The sequence below is a fragment of the Pezoporus wallicus genome, unplaced genomic scaffold, assembly GCF_028554395.1.
Source record: "Pezoporus wallicus isolate ANWC-B61680 ecotype Strahan unplaced genomic scaffold, APGP_CSIRO_Pwel_v1 contig_7379, whole genome shotgun sequence".
NCBI lineage: Eukaryota > Metazoa > Chordata > Aves > Psittaciformes > Psittacidae > Pezoporus > Pezoporus wallicus.
In genome coordinates this window covers 261,184-280,990 of record NW_026642884.1, presented here as the reverse complement: position 1 = coordinate 280,990, position 19,807 = coordinate 261,184, and the positions used below count along the sequence as shown (strand labels likewise).

General features: G+C 43.8%; 2 protein-coding genes across 3 annotated transcripts in view; both read right to left on the bottom strand.

Annotated features, from left to right (window-relative positions):
* Positions 1-4,774, bottom strand: part of EXOC5 (exocyst complex component 5) — a 210,129-nt gene extending 205,355 nt beyond the window's left edge. Inside the window, exon 1 of the mRNA XM_057433050.1 lies at positions 4,767-4,774. The gene's annotated coding sequence lies outside the window, so the exon portion shown is untranslated. The remainder of the gene's footprint in view (positions 1-4,766) is intronic.
* The window catches only part of SLC35F4 (solute carrier family 35 member F4), a 128,194-nt gene that overhangs the window by 64,691 nt on the left and 43,696 nt on the right, over positions 1-19,807 (bottom strand). The window lies entirely within an intron of this gene.

Sequence of the window (19,807 nt, the reverse complement as noted above, 5' to 3'; positions counted from 1 at the left end):
CAGTCTTGAGAATACCTCAGTTTGCCTTTAAGTATTAGGTGATGGGTTACAGGACTTGCTGCAGAGGCTTGGGGACACAGCAGGAGATTTTTAAGCAGAGATCTGAAAAATGAGCAGAATGGATGTGGTTGCTTAGAGGATGCCTCCCTCATGCAAAGTGCAGCAGAGGTTAAAATGTGAGGGTACTTTGCAAGAAGTTGTCTTATAGAGGCAATGAAGAACAGTGCTGCAGAGCAAAGATAGCCAGGAGATAACAGACAAGACATGGATAGGTCGGCAGGGCCCTTACAAAGGCAGGCACATCACCTATATCTGAGGCAGTGGAAAAGAAAGGAGCTAAAAGAACAAAGGTGCAGTAGCGACAGCACTCCAGGGCAGTGAGCAAGCAGCGCTTGGTATGGTATAAAGGAGGCAGAGGGGAACAGGTACACAGGGATTCATCAAGTCTGCCCCTGAATTCAGCTCACTTTCCATCTGAGTTGAAGCAGCTAGGAATGGCATGACAGCAGCTTCTGCAATTGGATTTTCTTATTCATGCAGTCTCCCTGTACCTCCCTCCACTTGCAGAGCTATAGCAATGATGGATTTCAGCTCTAGGCATATCATTCATGACTAAGGTTAACCACATTCTGTACTATTATTATTTCCTTCTCATGTGCTGCTCACATTGGCAGAACGTGACCTTTCTGCACCATAGCACTGCATTCTTTCATATGCATTCCCCTATCTGGAATCCGGTGACAAGCTTACAAACATTTTTCTCCAACAAATCTGAAGCTGAACTCAGCTGAAGAGAAACTGCAGGTCTGATCTGGTGTGCCTTCTTTTCTATACAGCAGTTAAAGCTTGTTCTAGTGTCTGACTGCAACTCTGAAGAGATAAATAGTGACAACTCTTAAACTGCAGTGCAGAGCCCCTCCACACACTGACTTTGGCTCTGGATGCTTGGCACGTTCATCTCTGCTGTCACAAAACAGCCACAGAGTGGCAGACGAGTTATCCTGGGAGCACATCAAAACACCCTCAGACGGCTGACAGCCTCACAGCAACTGTCTGCAGCACCCATCTCCCTGCCCGCAGCACAAGGATCCCAAGCAAGAAGTCAGTGTTGCAGCCTAGTGCTGGGCTCCCCAGACCTAAAGAGGCTCAGCAGCAGTTCTGGGACAACTTTAGGTTTTGCAAATCTGCTGGACTAGCTTTGTACAATCCCTCTCTACAGATGACAGCATCCAACCATCCTGTACTTTACTTTGTAAAGGCTATACAAAACAACTCCACTGTAATTAAACAGCAATGAATTACCACATGGAGGTCAGTGTTGCAGGCTGCATACAACAAACTTCCATTTAGCTGAGATTCAGCAACTGTGTTCTTTAGAGAGCAAAAGACAAGGTGATTAGCAAATAGCACTCATAGGCAAGGTCAGCAGCTCTGTGAAGGCTGGTTGCTCCCCACCACGCTATAGGACAATGTTGGGCTGGACTTAGTATTGTGGTCCTGGTGAATAGCATTTTATCTCCAGCTTCAACCCACAGTACCTCCTTCAGCATAGATCCACTGCCAGCTGCACAAAGTCAGTCCATTTGTATCGTGCTTAAGACACATGCGGCTCAAAAGCCACAGGTCAAGCATACCAATTGCAGGATTCAGCATAAAACCCTGCACAGAAATGAGCCTCTTTTCCCTATTACACTGAAGGTGATTTGCACATACTAGCCCATAACCCATATACCTTGGCTTTCCACCTGGAGTCAGCAGAAAGAGCTTGCTTCAAATAAAAGCCATGTTACCTTTTGGGAAATATATGTGCCATAATATGCAGGAGCCAGAAATAGACACTTCAGTGGAAGAGAAACTGCCTCTGGTACCAGCCAGCTATTGTCAGTCCCCTGCTCTGTCTCTACTGCAATTAGAACAGAATCATAGAATAGTTAGGGTTGGAAAGGACCTTAAGATCATCTAGTTTCAACCTCTCTGCCATAGGCAGAGACACCTCACACCAAACCATGTCACCCAAGGCTCTGTCCAACCTGGCCTTGAACACCGCCAGGGATGGAGCATTCACAACTTCCTTGGGCAACCCACTCCAGTGCCTCACCAAAGTTCTCTGCTTACCCACTAGTACTTCTGTCCTCAGCTGTCCCACAGTGATAGGAACAAGCTGGAATGAGCTACTCACCCAACAAACTTGATTACATGCTTTAAATCACTGAACTATATAAATATTAGGGAAGATGCATGAAATCTTACCTATCTCACATTTCAGCATGTGCCTCTCAATGGGAATTTAACAGAAGCCTGAACTTCTCTTCAAGTCATGCAAAGAGAATGAGAGAATGCAGGCTGCTCATTTCAACACAATCATCAGAAAAAACATGAGCAAAGAGCCAGACTGCAAGTGTCAAAACAAGTGACTGGTTTTGAATTATGGGGAAAAGTTCATTCTAATGATCCAAGAAGGTTACATACTTACGGTAAAAAAAAAAAAAAAAAGACAACAAAAGCATTCTCCAACTTCCCTTCCTTTTGTGGGGTGACAGCAGATGCAATATGCCTACAAATTGTATTCCTCTCAGCCCAGCCCAATGAGATGGCAGTCTGCTTACAAAAGCTACCATGGTCTGCAGGGTAAGGGAGCTCGTGAGAATTTTGTTTAGTATCTACCTCTGCTACAGACACCCTCATGACTTTCTCCTGATGTATTCACCTCTGCTCTCTGCAAATTCCTTATCCGCTTGAATTAGATGCTCATGGGGCAGGATCTGTCTAAAATTCAAGCACATAAACTCAGTTCAGCACAACACACTTCACGTTACAGAGACAGCCTCTCAGGAGCCACCATACCAGGAAGAAGAGTAAATATCTGCTGCAATTCTTTAGTACTGTGGGATTTAAGCCTGTCAGGTACTGACACAAAAGCAGGTCTAAAAAACTGGAAACCCCACAGGCTGCTCAGCTGATAGGCTCCAAAAAATGATCTCCTGTCCCTGTGGGAAGTCACAGTTGGCAGTTCCAAAAGTTATTCCAAACCTAGAGAGGACCCTGGCAACTCAAAACATCACTGGCAGCTGTACCCAGAGACCAGAGCTGGGTTTGGTTCAGGAGCTGAGTAAGAGGTCTGGGGAGCTAAACTGAGTTGACTAGTGCTTTCCACTGGAAGGGCCTGGCTCTTGCTGAAGGGTCACACCACGCTGCTGCCACAGGAGTAATCTCAAAACTCATGCCTGAAAAACAGCCTGTCCCTGGTCAGTCCCATGCCAAGGAAGAGGAAACTATCCTGAGCATCAGAGAGGCTTCAGGATAACACAGATCCTGAGATTTGAGAAGTGACTCCATGACCACTGATGGCAAGGTCACTCATACATCTGGGATCAAGTAATGTCCAGATAGAAAAGTCAACCCTTTGCACAGATCATTTTTTGAGGTCAGAGTCTTACCCAAGGTAGGTCATGAACCTGAGGGCCTTGAAACCAAGGCCAACAAGATAGAGAAGCTTGAAAGTAAGGGAGTCTAAGCATGGGGAGATTGGAAAATCTGATGCCTTGTCTCCACTGGGACAGCAAAGGGGGTCCCGCTATTGCATACCACAGCAGAGCCACAAGACAGGAGGAAGGGAACAGATCACAGAGTAAGACCAGGACCTGCATTACAGGGTACAATTTATGGATACAATTCCAGCATGTTCTCTGTTGTTTCTTGGGAGCCTAGTAGCTCCTCAGATTAGGAACTGGTCTGGGCTCATATGCCTCTGCAGAAATAATAATTATTTTTCAAAATCATTTAAACTGCTGTGAAGAATTTTTTATTCTTCTTTCTACATATTTTTACCTAATTTATTCACTTTTCAAGCAAACAGTACATTGCTTTTGAAAACAGGACTTCAGAACATATTTAATTTATTGATTAATAATGGGGTAAATTAGTCTTTACTTGCTTTTTGCTTAATGACCTAGCAAAGGCCATGGAATCTGGCTTAATAACAGTTCTGCAAGATACTTCAGCTGATGAATTACAGCATAATAATTAACATCCTTGCAGTTGTCAGGCACAAAGCCCAGTGATGTAAAAAGCCTGTGCATACACAGGATAAAAAGGATTCTAGTAGCCCAGTTTCATGTCTTTATTGCTATCATATTGTAGATGATATTTGACGTATCTGTAAGATATCCTGAGACTATTCTTGCTTTCAGTTACAGAAGCTGTAAACATATTTAAACTCCAGAATATCAACAACAGATTTAATACAAACTGTTAGGAAACAAGCCTTCCCCTATATATTTTTGTTTCAAGAACCCATTAAAAATATCAATTCAAATTTTGCTTCCAGAAGAAACTTCTTAGCATAAATCAGAGAGCTGTTCTCAGCTCTACAGTTCTCTAACCATAGTTCAGCCTGACCTAAGCCAGAGCAATTTAAAGTAGATAAATGGCTGCTCTAATCTATGTGACCCAGCAAAACTCTTTGGAGAGTACCTACTGGCTCAGTGCTTGTGTGCACTCCCTGTAGGTCCTACCTAAACTGCACACTGCAATGTTTTACTCCTTCTAGCTTTTAACCAAACAGTTTATAATAGTGCAGAAGGCTCAATTTTCAAAAGAAAGAATAATTTCATCTGGAAAGAGAGAAAAAAGTATTACCCACTTGCACAAAGCCACCTGAAAACACAGCCTGTAATCTAATTCTCTACACATGGCATGAGCAAACTGTGAAAGGAGAAGTCAAGACACTGGTGTAATTAGCCACCTTGACTCAACAGCAGTACCCATCCTCCTCAGCAGCAGTGCAGCTAGCAATTGCATGCACCTGCATCCACCTTTGCCTGAAGAAAGGTTTAACTGAAGTCTGCAATCTCTGTAAAACAATTAAAATGGAAGCTTTGCAGCCCCTCAAGCTGCCAGTCCTCATGATACCCAAGCACAAGTCTCTGACTGCCAGGATGCCTAGCCAACATGGAAGCAACTGCTGAATTCTCCCTTGACTTACAAATACGACTATATTGGCATCAGCAGGAATCACAAACTTTCAAGGGCAGAGCATAAACTTTCCCAGCCTCCACCATGTACCTGATGCCACTTTGTTTTACCCATTACTAAAATTTATGCATACTGGATAGCAAGCGACTCTTTCATTAAAAGAATCAAGTTTGGCAAAATTAAGCCAATTTTGAATGTTTCAAGACTGAGCTCAAATAGGCCCCTCGATTTCTTTTAAAAAGTCTTAGGAATGAAAAGGATGTTTCAGCAAAGATCCAGTTTTGGTAGCACTTGCTTCACTGAGCACACTTAAAGAGATCATTTAATCAATCCATTTAACATAAAGTGACTGTTTGCTTACACATGCAGAATTGAGAGCACTTTGTTCTTAGGCTTGAGTGGTAGAACTTCAACCTGACAATAAAAAAACATCACAGTGATTTAATGACCACATTATTTTGGCTAACAAAGCAGTTTGCTTACATTCTGTCCGTAAAAGCAGAGCAGATGCTCCTAGTCTTCCTTGTAGTGATTTTTAAAAGCAGAGGTTTTAAATATACCACATGGTGGGCTTCAGGCCCAGGAGTAGCTTTGAAGAAAAGACAGTTTTACAAACCTGACCTCGATGACTGTGGCCATAGTCAGGAAATGAATGCAAAAGAACAAAGGACAAATAGTACTTGGTGAGGAAGGGAAGAGATAACGAAGGTTACAAGGAAAGAAAAGCAGAGATTCACTAACAGGCATGTGAGAAACAGTGGAAATTGGCACGTAAGAATACAGAAGAGGCAAACTGAAAAGGAGGAAAAACACTGAGGAGAATTTGCTTGAAGAACAAGAGCTTGAGCAGAAGCTTTGCCTGCTAAAATCAGAGTCAGAACAGTTAAGAGCTAGCAGGGCAAGATAGTTTTGAGATCAGTTACAGTACCTGTATGCTCTTCCAAGCCACCCAGCATTGCACAGCAAACACCAATCCCATCAAGCCTCAAGACACTGATCTGCCATTGCCCTGTATATGATGTAATATTTCCCCTTCCAGAGTGACATTGCAGGCAGTATTCATACACCCCAAAAAAGACACTGTAAGAGAGATTCTTCAGGAAGAAGATTTGGTACAACCATACACTTCACCATACAGATTTTACAATAACAGCTCTCAAGCCACCATTCCTTAGAACATGTAAAGAAAGCCAAATTTTTAAGCCTCTCTCCTCAAGGGTAGTAAGTTCTGAAAAAGAGTTTGCTGTGCCCTGGTGCACTTCAGAAGGTTCCAACAACCTTATGATCAAGTGTCTTTCCCATAAAATGTAAGGAGCTTTTCATGAGTTTATTGCTCTGTTGTCACCCCTCCTGACCCCAGTCCACAGGGACAAAGCAGCATTCAATCACCAGCACTGGTCCACGTTACAAAGCAGCACAGAATATCCAGAGATCACTTTCTTCCTTCCCTGAGCACAGAAAGTTCCAGCACCAGAGCTAGCTGGCCAACCTTCAGCCAGATCTCTCCCAGCCTATGACAGGACAGCTTGAGAGGTCTCACACCACACCATCTATCTGGCTGGAAGATGTAAGGGTGTTGTCTCCTTATGAAAGCCACATCCTGCCCTGGAGGGACAGCCAGCTGAAACAAAGCTTCAGCTCTCATGAAAGAAAGCTGTGATGAAGGGTGGACAAAGGAGTTTGCCTGGACAACAGCTCATGCTCTGAGACTTCCCTGGCTTAGTGTCCCCAGCAAGCCCAAGAGAGCTCTCTACAGATCTGCCAGAAGGGAAGGGCAGGACAGAGAGTGAATGACAGTTAGCAGGGACTCTCTTGCTGCCAGGGTACAGGACCGAGCCGTAAATCCACTGAGGAAAACCTTCACATCTTCTAATGAGGTCTCAGAGGAGACTAGTGGCGACTATCTTTTGGGAGATTACTCTGCAGGTTGCAGACCAGCTGAAATGCTGCAGTTTGAAGGCTTTTCAGAGCTCTAAGGTGTCAAGTGGCTTTGGCCTAAAGGGTTCAGTGTCTTTGAAGAGAATCATTTTGGCAGGAAGCTTTGTAAGAAGGGACAAACTAAAGACCCAAAGGCATGTCCCGAAGAACTGGTGACATGCCAGATCAGAGACCTCACAGCTCTATCGGGTACACTGCAAGAAGTCCACAGAGAATACTGTGGCTCAGGTGTATGTTGGGTTCAAAGCAGAAATAATCACCAAGCCACAGACACTGACAGTTAAACTCAGAAAAAACTGCCAAATGCTTTCATGCTGCAGCATAACAAACTACAGGACTCCTTTTTCAAGAAGAAAATGCTACTTTGCCAGCAGCAGGCTTATCACCTGCAATTAACTATAAAGATTAGTGTAAAGTGGGCTGCTAACATCATCACACAAATCCTTCCTCAGAGATATGCTGTAATAGAATACAATTTCTCAACCCAAGATAGGAAGAGCAGGCAGCCTCCTTTGCATAAACATTAGCCAAAATGGTGGCTTAATCTTTCTTTTGGGCTTCTTAAATCCATGCTTCTCTTCAGCAATCCAGAAGGCAAAGTTAAATGCAGATAAGATCACTGCCAGCATAGGCAAGACCAGTGGAAAGGAAAAACCACAAACCCTTGCAAGTGTCTCAATCACAAATACCTGAAAAGTGTTCAGCCAGTTAAGGTGGTGCAGGTTATTGCTGGCACAGAGAAACAGCAGAAACCTTTCCAGGCTGCCAGCAGAGTTCTTTTGAGTTTATATTGAAAAGTTACAGAAAGGGACAAGCCAGGGCCTCTTGGCCATGACCAGAGTCACAGACAGGTTTAGCAGCTCTTTTGATTTTCCATCTTAACTAGTGGGAGCAGACAGAGGCAAGCTCATATTGCAGCTTCATGCACTGAAGGATGAGACACCATCACCAAACCAAAGCTGAGAAAGATCCAAGTCCACCAGGAACAAAAGCAGATAGACTTAGTTGAACTTGGTCATAGGCAGAGATTACCAGCCCACAATTGCTTCCGATGTAAATGAGTGTGGCGCATAAAAAGGAGACATGTTGCATAATCTTTTCAGAAAGGTTAAGGGTATTCCCAAGGTCACATGAGGAGCTTATGAAACAGCAGAGAACAAAAACCAGCCCTCAGACCCATTTTCGGTCTTTACCCCTATATCATGCTTTGTTTCTGAGCAAAGGCTCAGCTCAACAGACTCAAGATCATTTGCAAGCTCTAAACAGAGTATAGAGCATGGAAAATAACTTTCAGTGTTGACACTATTGTTCCTATTTAGCTAACAAGTATTGATTCTTTTTCCCCTCAGCCACTCCAATGCAGATGAAAGGAGCACAGATTTCATTCTTGTTTAATTCTCTGAATCCAATCAGTGCTACTGATGCTCACACCAGACTCTGAGGACTGATCACCCATGTGCTATTTAAAGTCAGATAGGTGCTTACATCTCATTTTATTTGGGACCAGTGGGAACTGTAGGTTATGCAAAAAATTTTAGCTTTTCTTTCCCCTTCTCTCCCCCTTTTTTTTAATTGTTGACAAAGGTCTCCCATGTGAAGGTACAGATCTCTAAAAAACCAAGCTGTTCTCAGAGGAAGAGAACAGATGATGCCTTGTTCTACAGATTTATCCATCATCTACACAAGAGCAGAAACCCTGCTTTTGCTTCTGCCACTGTTCCATCTCTCCATGAAATTCTGACAAAAAACTATTATCGTCCATGAACCACCTTGTAAAGCTCTTTCCCTGTCATTTCAAGCTGAAGGAACTCAAGTGTCACACAAAAGTTTTTCCATCTGTGTCTGAAAAACAGAAAGCAGTTAGGGAACAATTAGTCTATGTATCATTTATTCCTTTTCTGTAGTTAGATCTTTCCTTTCTTAATTCAGACACAATGAGCACTCAAGCATTTCCCTGCAGTTTCACCAACTACCCACATCTGTTATAAAGATGAGCGGCCTTGATTGAGATGACAAATGAAGATGGTAGTTTATTAAATACCAGCATTTTTGCCAGTTTGCAGGAAGCAAAAAGCCTCAGTGTTTGCAGGCAGGAGGGTCACAAGTCATCACTTCTAGCCTCACAGCTGTATAGCTGAAAGCAGGAGCAAACTTTGGAGATTTTTATGATCTTTACAATTCTTTATCCTTAAAGCTACCCCACTGGAATATCCATTCTGCCTGCCTCACACAAACAACAATCTCATTCGGGGCTTTCTGCTTTAGTTCAGCTTTGATTTTGTGTTGCCAAATTGAAGATGTCCGGTCTTGATGTCTAGGTTGCAAGTGACAGAGGATTACAAACCACACAGGTATGTCTGTATGCATGCAACATGCACATCCACCTACTATCCTATATAGGCTCATGTACCAGCTGCATTCACTGTCTCTCTACAAAAATCTTCCTCGAGATCAGGTACTGCATATATCTCTTGAAATAACTGCTAGTCAGTTTCTCACTTTCAGTCAAGGGTACAATCACAGACAAGGTCATTCTATAAGTAAATACATTAAGCCCCCAAGACAGCTATCACACCTGCATTTCTACGACATCCTTAAGAAACACAAATATGAACCACAGGAGCAGCCATCTAAATTCTATGCCCACTTCTTTCCCATAGTTGTAAAACTATTATCAAATATACTCTGAGACACAATCTAACACACATGCCTGGTGCACTTGGATTCAGGCTATAAATAGTCAGATACAGACAATCATACCAGATATATTGAAGATTATTTGATTAAGCTGGGACTCTGCCCTGCTGAACAGCCTGTCATCAGTAAAGATACCTTGCAGAAGCTGGCTTTGATCAACACAACCATGTCCCAAGAGCAGAAAGATGCTGAAAGACTGGTTGCACCCTGTGCCCTTGTAGTCCTATATTCTTTTAGCCCACATGACCAGGGTATTTCTAGTACGTGGAAAATTTCTGTAAGCAGTAATTGAAAAGTGTAGAGCCTACTGGAATGTCCCCTATATACATTCCAGTATATAACCCTATATAAATCTTCTGTGTCATTTTTTACTGGTCCCTGCTAGTTTTAGTTGGGGATTCAGGAGTAAGCAGACACTCACTGCTTCATTCAAAAGTAAATATATATACTTGGCTGGCAAGCACCAGTAGAGACCATGTGAGCATTTTTAACTGGACTTCCTAGAAGGAAGGCAGGCAGGCTGGCAGCAATACCAGGTCAAATTACTCTAAATGCACATTATTTTCACCTTATCCAGTATCTCCATACAACTCACAGACACTGCAAAATGTTCAGTATCAGGGGAGCTGCATTGCCCTTTTAGAGCTGCCACATCTCATGCCCTGGGCATGGTGCACATTCTCACAGAAAGAAGGCAACAGGTCCTGCATTGCTGAAATCCAAAACATTTCAGACTACACAAGTCCCAGCCTCACCAGGGCAACGGAGAGCAGGACAGCAAACATGTGACTACATATTTAAATGCAGACAGATCTAAGCACATACACTGAACCCACTCCTGTATCACACCTGTGTGCTCATCTTTTAAGAAACACTGAAAGACAGCAGGGTCAATTCTCCAGTGCTTTGTATCTCGTATTGTCACCCAAACCATTACAAACCAGCACTGTGCTTTTCTTCAGATTAGATTAGATTATCTGGAGTACTTTAACTCTGCTTTGTTCAGATGTGACAAGTTCTCTGAAAGAAGATAACAGCTAGGCCAAAGACTCACGACACTCATTGGGATCCAAGGCAGAAGAGGAGCATTCAGTGCATTCAAAACTCATGTTTTGTCCAGAGTGAAATTCCCAGCACAGCATTGTTCCCTGCTGCAGCCAATAGGGCAGCAAGCTCCCTGCCTGCAAACAAGATAAATTTTATATAAACCAAGCTACCTGCTGTGAACATCCGAGAGCTGCTGTGACTGTTGCTACCACAGTCTTTGCCGGGTTGCTTAGCTCAGTTGTGCTATCAGTTTGCAGACTGCACTGGGACAGTTAAGATGAACCGCAGCACCTTGTGGATCCATTTTCCACATCCAGCCCAGCCAGACTGCAGAGATCTGATACATGCCCTAGGGACAGTTTGAAAAGGTGCTGGTTTGGGCAGAAAAGCCAGTTTCAAGTGTTTACATCCCTTGCCTTCTTGCACATTTATACATGCCATGCTCCCACTTCCAACTGCTTTCTCCCTTCAGCTGCACCACACTTGTGGGCCCACTTCATTAACTGGATCACTGAACTGGCCAGGATTAAAACAGTGCCAAGCCCAATCAGAATTATCACCTCTTGCTTCCAACTGGGAGGGGATCTATTTTGAGTACATCTCCCTCCTGAACCTTCAGTTAGCCCAGTGACCTGACACACCTGAGCTGCTCTGCTATTCCGAGTTCACAAGGCCCAGGCCTCAGAAGTTTGAGGCTGAACTGGTCTTTGGTTCACAAACAGGTCTTGCACATGCTACTTGCACCCAGCTGGCCACATGCAATCCTTAAAGTGTGAAATGCAGCTGAAGAGGGAAAAAAAAAAAATAAAAGGGAAAAAAGGAAAAAATTGACAGGCTGAGAGAGCTGGGGTTGTTCAGTCTGGACAAGAGAAGGCGCTGGGGAAACCTTAGAGCAGCCTTCCAGTACCTAAAGGGGTTAACAAAAAGCTGGAGAGGTACTTTTGACAAGGGCCTGTAGGGACAGGGCAAGGGGAAATGGCTTTAAACTGACAGAGGGGAGATTTAGATGCGATATTAGAAGTTCTCCACTGTGAGGGTGCTGAGGCAGTGGCAAAGGATGGCCAGAGAAGCTGTGGCTGCCCCATCCCTGGCAGCGTTCAAGGCCAGGTTGGATGGGGCCTGGAGCAACCTGGTCTAGGGGAAGGTGTCCCTGCCCATGGCAGGGGGTTGGAACTGGATGAGCTTTAAGGGCCTTCCTGACCCAAATCATTTTGTGGTTCTGTGAAAAAAATGCTAGATCCACCAATGCATCTTACCTACTTACAAAGGAAGGGAGGAAACATCGCTAATAGATTAGAATACTTGAAGGCACACAGTTCTCATGAGGCAAGATTCCTCTGCAGTCACAGGGCCTCTTTATGAACAGGACACTGTAGACATTGACTGGACATTACCAGTGCTGAGATGAGCGACAAACTCTGTATACAAGAAATCTGCTAGAAACACCAGCCTAGTGGAAAGCCAAATATCTATTCATAATCTATTCTATACATAAAATACTTCTGCTTCTAGGGATAAACCCTCCCCAAAAGAAAAACAAAACCAAACTCCTGTCAGGACATGTGCAAAGCATCTCCAAAGTCTTACAGATCTTCAGAGCTCAAATAAAAGGTGAAAAGTTAACTTTTAAAAATTATCCTCCCAGCATTAAGCTATTTACACCCATTACCACTTCTCTTTAGCCTGTTTTATGGCATTCCTAATGGATCTACCAAAAAAAACCCCAACAGTTAAAACTCCGTAACATTTAAAACCCTGTGCACAACGGGGATTAACATTACCTTGGGCAAATTAATACAAGACCAATCCTGCCATGTCAAACCAAAGGTCCATCTAGGCAAGGGCCAACAGTGATGCCTAACAGGAAGCCTACTACCATTCTGAGCACACCTTTGGAATGCAACTCTGTATCAAAAATCAAAATTTAAGTTGTTTTGACTTGAACCATTCAAAAGCAGCACAGCATCATCATGACATGATTCCCTTTGTCTCTTCCAAGTTCTGCTAAATAACTAATTCTTCAGCAGAACAGCAGAGATGAAGAATGCAAATAAAAGGCACAAAACAGACAGCCCTAACAGCTTCTCCCAACACAGTATTCAACTTGCTCCTCAGAGAGCAAACAAGCCAAGGTTCCAGTTTTACTTATCCCCACACAAAGCAGCATGAGCCATGCTACAGCACATGCTTCAAGTGGCTGCCTTCCAAACCTACGTTCTGAATCCAAAGGAGTGTCACTGTGCCCAAATATCCTCCTGAATTTTCAGCCGCCCTATCATCCCCACTAATCACATTACCAGTGAAATTCCAACACAGGTTGTGAATGTAAAAGCCAGCCCTTCTTCAGAGCAAGTGATATTTAGGGCTTTCAGGATACCTGAGAAAGTCTTGCAAACAAGATGCCATCATGTGGGAGGAGGGACACCAATTCCAAAGCAGATACAGTTAGATTAATCACAACTAAGTATTAATGCAAATGACGTTACAGAGGAATATACAGATTCCTTCCCTGGCTGCAATTTCACTCAACATCACCCATTATCAAACAGAGGCGAAGGTGGGAGCAGAATGAAGGGGTCACAGGCAAAGCAATGAGACGTTCATGACAACCTGATGAGTCACTGTCCTTTAAGGGTCACATCACAGCCATCACCCTCATGTGCCAGCCCATGGACAACAACAGCACTTCTCATTATGATCTCTGCTGACATGTGGATGTATGCATATACAAGCAGGGCTCAAGACAGAGAGAACATCCATAATCACACATAGGGCAGCTCTGTAGTGAAGAGGTCACCTGTCTGTAAAACAATTTTGAAGCACCAACTCAATAGTGCTCTGGACTGTTACAGCAGGGCTCAGAACAAGACCTGATGTAGACACAGGGAACACCAGCATCATTAGCTAGCCCTCTCTCTAGCCCCAGCAAAGTCAGCCCTTCTCCCCAGGCTTACACAGACATTCCTGCACACAGGACCTTTTCCCAAATCCACAGGAATGGTGTCAGTCTTTTTTGCTATAATCCTTCAGAATCAAGATAGTTCAGGACCAACAGAATCTTTGCTTTTCTTCCTGGAGATAAGAACCACCTGCTTCTTCATAACATCACTATTTCCTCACTATGCATGCATACAACCCACAAAAAGCTTAGGCACATAAAACTGTCAGGGAAAGAACTGTGATAGAATAAAACAAACCTTTTGGGAAAACCAGAAGTAAATCCAATAGTAATCGCACTTTCCTGCAGTTTTGCCTCCTGCAGTTGCTTCAGTATCTAAGGTGATGCAAACTCAGAATGAAGCATTTCTTGTCATCAGAAAGTGGATAAGGACAAAATGCTTCTTCTTTCTCTGATGTCTAGTAAAGGTTGAGCTCACTCTTGTAAACTTTCCTAGAGCCAGATGCTAAGGAATTCTTTTCTTGCATTGCCTGCTGTATGCACAGAACTAACAAAAAGACAATATCTTTGAATTTTAATTGAAAATTCTGCAGGGGATGAGATTAACACCACACACAACACAATGACAGCAACATTACTGCCTCATATCCTGAGAAAATGAATTTGTAAGAAGTATATCAACTAGTGTTTGAAATACACAAATGAATAGCCAGCATGTATAAAACAAGATTCCAAAGAAAAGCAGTATGAAAGGGTTAAAGGCCAAAACAGTATCTATTAACTGCAAAACGAATGTGCGTGAACCAACACCAGGTAGCCTCCCCCATCTATAATCCTTGAAGGCATGTGTCAGAATTGGACAGCATCTTATTATCTGGAAGCAGCAAAGCAAGACAAGGGAAAGGGACTGAAACTACTCATGCAACATTACAGGTCTCATAATAAAAATACTCATTAGTCTCAGGAGAGAAGTTGAAGCTGGCAAGTGAAACAGCATTTTCTGTCCCTGATGAATCCCAAAGCCGTGAGCAATATCAAGCTCATTTAGTAACATTCCTCATTTGAGATAAGTCCATGTTTTAATAAGCTGAAAACCTTCTGCAGGCAAAGCTTTTTAGGGAGGAATACTGTCTTTCATTAGCCAAATTGACATATTGCCATTAAATCTGACACATAAGCACTTACAGCTACACTAAGGGCCAGGGCTATTTTTAAAAAGTATCACTGACCAGAAGGAGTTTCTCCAGCAAACCACAAAAATATCTTCAGGCAAAATGGCTCACTTCAAAGAACAAATTCAGCTGGAGAAGTTCCTGTATTTCAGAGTATTAGCCTTCTAGAGTATTCATTCCTTAGTGATTAATTAGTTTATTAAGGGCTTAGTGAAATTTCTTTTTTTTAAGTTACATGCAGAGAATTTTCTGGTTTTATTGGGTTCATAATATGTTTGTGAAGACTGGCAAAGCCTATGTCCCATTCCCTAAATTAATAGGTTGTAAGTTTTCTTTCTCAGGACAATAAATTGAATTAAACTGTCTGGGGAGCTGTATTCTCTTGAGAATTCTCACTGGGGGTTTAATTTGAAATACTGATATTTGCAGGTAGTTCTAAAACCTCTCCATAGATGCCACAGAAAAATCTACACTCTGGAGACAGAAATCCACCTGTAGGTGGTCACAGTCTAATTGGAGTAGAATTCTGAAAATCAAGTTTTTTGGTTTTTGGTTTTTTTTTCTTTTTAATGGAGGAAGACAAGTCTGGTTCAAACACTTGCTGGGGGAGCCCCCTTAGGCAGATTTGCCTGGTCTTAGTCATGTTGGTTAGCTTAGATGATGTCTACCTCAGTTTAAAATCCCTAGGACAGATCAAGTCTCATGAGACGCAGCTGAGAGATCTGGGGTTATTTAGGTTGGAGAGAAGGAGGCTCAAGGGAGACCTAATCATAAAATCATAGAATAGTTAGGGTTGGAAAGGACCTTAAGATCATCTAGTTCCAACCCCCCTGCCATGGGCAGGGACACCTCACAGTAAACCATATCACCTAAGGCTCAGTCTAACCTGGCCTTGAACACTGCCAGGGATGGAGCATTCACAACCTCCCTGGGCAAACCATTCCAGTGCCTCACCATCCTTACAGTCAAGAACTTCTTCCTTATATCCAATCTAAACTTCCCCTGTTTAAGTTTTAACCCGTCACCCCTTGTCCTGTCACTACAGTCCCTAATAAATAGTCCATCCCCAGCATCCCTATAGGCCTCCTTCAGATACTGGAAGGCTGCTATGAGGTCTCCACACAGCCTTCTCTTCTCCAGGCTCAACAGCCCCAACTTTCTCAGCCTATCTTCATACAGGAGGTGCTCCAGTCCCCTGATCATCCTCGTGGCCTCCTCTGGACTTGTTCCAACAGTTCCATGTCCTTTTTATGCTGAGGACACCAGAACTGCACACAATACTCCAGGTGAGGTCTCAGAAGAGAGAGTAGAGGGGCAGGATCACCTCCTTCAACCTGCTGGTCACACTCCTTTTGATGCAGCCCAGGATACAGTTGGCTTTCTGGGCTGCGAGCGCACACTGCCACCTCATGTTCATTTTCTCATGGACCAACACCCCCAAGTCCTTCTCCACAGGGCTGCTCTGAATCTCTTCTCTGCCCAACCTGTAGCTGTGCCTGGGATTGCTCCAACCCAGGTGCAGGGCCTTGCACTTGGCATGGTTAAACTTCATACGGTTGGCATCAGCCCACCTCACAAGCGTGTCAAGGTCCCTCTGGATTGCATTCCTTCCCTCCAGGGTATCAACCAAACCACACAGCTTGGTGTCATCAGAAGACTTGCTGAGGACGCACTCAAATCCATTATCCATGTCACCGACAAAGATGTTGAACAACACTGGTACCAACACTGATCCCTCGGGACACTACTCATTACTGGCCTCCAGCTGGACACTGAGCCATTGACCACAACTCTGCGTGTGGCCATCCAGCCAATTCTTTATCCACCGAGTGGTCCATCCATCAAATTGATGTCCCTCCAATTTAGAGACAAGGATGTTGTGTGGGACAGTGTCAAACGCTTTACACAAGTCCAGGTAGATGACATCGACTGCTCTACCCCTGTCCATCAGTTCTGTAGCCCCATCGTAGAAGGCCACCAAATTGGTCAGGCAGGATTTCCCCTTAGTGAAGCCATGCTGGCTGTCACCAACTACCTCATTGTTTGTCATGTGCCTTAGCATGCCATCCAGGAGAATCTGCTCCAAGATTTTGCCAGGCACAGAGGTGAGACTGACTGGTCTGTAATTCCCCGGGTCATCCATTTTCCCCTTCTTGAAAATGGGGGTTATATTTCCCTTTTTCCAGTCATTGGGAACTTCACCTGACTGCCATGATTTCTCAAATATGATGGACAGTGGCTTAGGAACCTCATTTGCCAGCTCCTTCAGGACCCACAGATGGATTTCATCAGGACCCATGGACTTGTGCACGTTCAGATTTTTAAGATGGTCTTGAACCAGTTCCTCTCCTACAGTGGGCCAAAGGTTTTCATTCTCACAGTCTCTGCATCTGTCCTGAGGATCTCAAATTCGACCATCTCATGATCGCTGCATCCAAGGCTGCCCTGGAGAGTCACATTTCCAACGAGCCCTTCCCTGTTGGTGAGCATAAGGTCAGGCATGGCACCTCTCCCTGTTGGCTCCTCTGTTACTTGCAGAAGGAAGTTGTCTTCCACACAATCGAGGAACCTCCTGGATTGCTTGTGCCGGGCCGTTCTCTGCACCTACCTGAAAGCCTGAAAGGAGGCTGTATCAAGGTGGGGGTTGGTCTCTTCTCCCAGGTAGTTAGTGATAGGACAAGGAAATGGCTTTATGCTGCACCAGGGGAGGTTTAGACTGCATATTAGGAAAAATGGCTTCATCAAAGGGTTATCAAGCATTGGTACAGGCTGTCCATACCTGGAAACATTTGAAGTCAGGCTGGACAGAGCTTTAAGCAACATCATCTAATTGAAGAGGTGCCTGCTCATTGCAGGAAGGCTGGACTAGATGCCTTCTAAAGGTCCCTTCCAACCCAAACCATTCTGTGATTCTCTGACTAACAGCATGAAGGACCATTTCTTCTGCCAGACACAGGCCAGCACCTGCTCTTGAGAATTATTGCAATTAGAAACTAAATCAAAGTTAAAAAAAAACCAAAACAAAAAAAAAACAAACAAAAAAACCTCATCAGTCTACACATAAGGTAGGAGAGAAACCACAATGTCCAGCATTACATGGTCATGGTCCAATACCAGTGCTGTACAACCACCACAAACATTTCCTTTACAATGGATCTGCCTGTGCTCTACTAATCCAGAACTGGCCTCTTTAGCAGCTGGCAGTAAAAAGAAAGTGCTAAGTCACCTATTTCCAGATTTGGAGATGATGAAAAGCACTTGAAAATGCTCAGCACTTCTGCAATAATTATAACAAGCACAGTACTTGTTTTGGGAAAGTATAATGTATTCTGGTGAGCAGAATCACATCAAAGAGGAAGCTTTCAGACACTTCAAGGAACAGAATATGCAGACATATATAGAGGGATATAATTATCACCACAGTCACAAGTCCCTGTTAGGCAAGGATTACAGGAAGAAGCAGCAGATGAGTGAATCACAGTGGACATATAGCTGAGGCTATACATTGGTGTAACCTAAGTTCTCACTACTTAGATATGGTGCAAGCTGGGCTGGCACAGCGGTATTTCCCCTGGGACACTTCTCCACAGCTGTCTGCTTCCTCTAAAATGCTCAAAGATGGTCAGCAGCTCAAACAAAACTAATCACAGCCTTTTCAAAGATCTCCCTCAAAATCTTCCCATTTCTTCCTCCCACCCTCCATTTTCCTACATCTGGCTGATCAGGTATCTCTGCATATCTGTTTAGAAGATACCTCCACCCCACCACCTAATGGATGTGAGTGAATGCAAGATAAAAACTCATGTCTGCAATTTGCCTCTGACTATAGCTCCAGTCTGGCCTGTTGCAACAGAAAGATGGTTAAAATCAATAGAAAAATCAAAAGGATTCAGCTAATGTAGCTGCTGGCTAAGCTAGATTTGGGAGGTGTGGCTAAGTCTTCATTGTTTAACTGGCAACCAAACTCGGGATTTAGTTTAATCAGTTCAATCTCATCATCAACTGCTCAAAAATACCACGTGAAGTAACATGCAGCTTGTCCTAGTCACAGATGCAAGCTGGAACTACATGGAAAATGAATTTCCTTTCAGTTTTGCCACAATCTAGGAAATACGAGGATGTAGCCTCCATTTGTAGGTACAAGAAGGAGAAAAAAGCTGGTGCACTTGGAAAAAAAAAGGAACACAAACTAAAATATATTTGAAAACATTATTTTTTTTTGTTTTTCTGCCTTTTGACTTTCAGTCATTGCTGAATATGCTCAGGTTCACTTGGCTTTGTCTAGCATAGAAATAAGCAAATATGGAACAGTAGAGCCAGCAAAGCCTGGCTCCTGAGCATTTCCCAGTCCACACTGGCCTCTTGCATCAATTCTCTGAATTCCAATAGTAATTAATTACTCATGGAACTTATAGGATCTTAATACTAATCATTAATCGTTATTCCAATAAGAATAATTTGTAAGATCGAATAACCCCAAGATCTATACTTACCTTGCTTCAAATGGAGCAATGGGTTCACAAGTTACCGAGCAAGAACAAAGAGAACCACACCAACACATGATCTTGTCCATCTCTGTCCTGGGTTCAGCAGTAGCAGTCATGTTTTTTCCTTTGTGTTAACTGGTGCAGTGCTGTGTTTTGACTTCTAGTTTGAGAACAGTGTTGGTGAAGCCGATGTTGTCGCTTGTTGCTAAGTGATGTTTACCCTGACCAAGGACTTTGTGAGGCTCATGCTCTGCCAGGGAGGAGGGGAAGCTGTGAGGAAGCAGAGACGGGGCGCCTGACCCGGGCTAGCCGGGGAGGTATTCCATACCACAGCACGTCATGCCCGGGGTGGGGGGTAACTGGGAGTTACCCGGAAGGACACGGGCTTCCGGGTGGGACTCGTTTCTTGGCCGGTGGTATGGTATTCTCTTCCCTTGTTATTTTCCCTTATCATTGTTTTAGCTGATAGTAGCGGTGGTGATTTGTTACTGGACTGTTCTTGTCTCAACCCGTAGGTGTTGCACTCTCTCGATCCTCCGCCCCGTTCCTCCGGGCGCGGGGAAGGGGAGAGCCCCGGTGCGGGGGGGGGGGGA